Source organism: Plectropomus leopardus, unplaced genomic scaffold (assembly GCF_008729295.1).
Source record: "Plectropomus leopardus isolate mb unplaced genomic scaffold, YSFRI_Pleo_2.0 unplaced_scaffold21342, whole genome shotgun sequence".
Lineage (NCBI taxonomy): Eukaryota > Metazoa > Chordata > Actinopteri > Perciformes > Serranidae > Plectropomus > Plectropomus leopardus.
Genome location: NW_024623097.1, coordinates 1 through 1,784, shown reverse-complemented (window position 1 = coordinate 1,784; position 1,784 = coordinate 1). Strand labels below are relative to the sequence as shown.

The window sequence follows — 1,784 nt, the reverse complement described above, 5'->3', positions numbered from 1 at the left end:
GTTGCACTCTTGATGGGCACAAAATGGATCGATGTGAAGAAAAGATTGCATCAAAAAACCAGTGGTGGCTGTGGGTAATACAACCGTGTGAGCATTGGTGGTTCACTGGCAGAATTCTCACCTGCCATGCAGGAGGCCTTGCATTCGATTCCCAGCCAATGCAGTTGTCAGTTGCTTCATTGACACTGTACCACAGGGGGCTTTTTATGTGAGCTCCGACACGTCTGTCAGTGGGCCATCATGAAATGACTGTAACAGTGCTCTTGCTATTGTTGGCACTTTCCCTGCTCATTCAGCAAGGACAAGGTGAGGTGATGCAGCAGGTTTGAGTAGGAAACTACCCTCCCAGTTGGGGAATTGAACCCCAGTCTCCCGCATGACAGGCGGGGATACTCACCACTATACTAACAAGGAGATGTCTGTAGGGAATAGCCCTCCACGGAATAGACGCGGGTTCGATTCCCGGTCAGTGCAACACCTTTTGGCAAGACTGAAATTGCAGTGGTGTTATGTTGCACTGGTGACAACCATTCATTTCTGTCTTCATGTATAAACAAGCAGGGGTTCACTCTTGATGTTTTCCTGCCTCTTCTGTCTCGTTGGTGCTCCCTGCCACTCGTAAGAATTATCTGAACTAAATTGTTTTGAATAAATGACAGTAATCCTAATATTCATCAGAATTGTTTTATTCATTATATAAGTTCCTTTGTTTGGCTCTGGATTTTAAATAGTTCTACTTTATATTTCTGTTATTTTAGTTGCCAAGTTATGATTAATTTTCATAACTATTTGTATATTTTTTGTGACCATATGAATGTGAGTTACAGTAGTCATATGATCATAATAACTTGGCACCACGACGGTGGCGATCAACTAGCTTTGTTTACCCAGGCTTTCTCTCCCTCAGGTTCTGTGCAGGTCCCCATGAAAGAAGATGTTTGGCGCACCGTTGCAGTCTTGATGGGCACAAAATGGATCAGTTGTGTCCCATCTGATTCGGCCTAGGAAGAATATGAAGACAAGATTGCGTCAAAAAAACGGTGGCTGTGGCTGTCGCTGCCATGTGAGCATTGGTGGTTCAGTGGTAGAATTCTCGCCTGCCACGCGGGAGACCCGGGTCCGCTTCCCGGCCAATGCACTGTGTCTTTACTGCTGTTTGGAGTCAATGGTTGCACAACTTCTTTGTCTTCTTGCAGTTAATACCGTGGAGAGGAGCATTAGAAGATGCTGGCGTTAGTGACATGTCATACACCACACCAGAAGCAACACTTGTGACTCTTTCCCCCTGCTTTTCTTGGGTAAGAAAAGGCTTGCTGCTATCTGAAATTTAGCTGCATTTTGTGCCTGTTTGGCGCAGAAGGCGGTGAGTCAAACTTCCAGGTGTATGCACGTGCCATCACATGCATACACTTGGAGTCAATGAGCATTGGTGGTTCAGTAGGACAATTCTCACCTGCTATGTGGGAGGCCTGGGTTTGATTTCCAGCCAAGAGAAATTCTGAAATTCTGAAAAAACAAACAAAACAAAAACACAATCACAATCCTTCTTTTTAAACCTGACGGGGGGTAGCACTGCTGTCTATATTTTTTTTCCCTCAAACCACCTGCTTTTCACCAGTTAGGACAGGAAGCCTTATTTAAGTCCTGGACCACAGACATTTGGCGGAAGTAATGCGATCCACCATCGAAGGGCTTCTCCACAAACATCACAGAGCCAAAGGGGGGCGTAGTTCTTTTGCTGCTTCTTTGTAAAGTCCACATTCATGTCCTTAGTTTTGCAGACA

At 45.2% G+C, this 1,784-nt stretch overlaps 2 non-coding genes across 2 annotated transcripts; one reads left to right on the top strand and one right to left on the bottom strand.

Moving 5' to 3' along the window:
- Nucleotides 1-342: 342 nt before the first annotated feature.
- trnad-guc lies at nucleotides 343-414 on the bottom strand. The gene has a single exon. It is a non-coding gene; the product is annotated as a tRNA-Asp (tRNA).
- A 653-nt stretch (nucleotides 415-1,067) lies between these two features.
- On the top strand, nucleotides 1,068-1,138 carry trnag-gcc. The gene has a single exon. It is a non-coding gene; the product is annotated as a tRNA-Gly (tRNA).
- The last annotated feature ends 646 nt before the right edge of the window (nucleotides 1,139-1,784 follow it).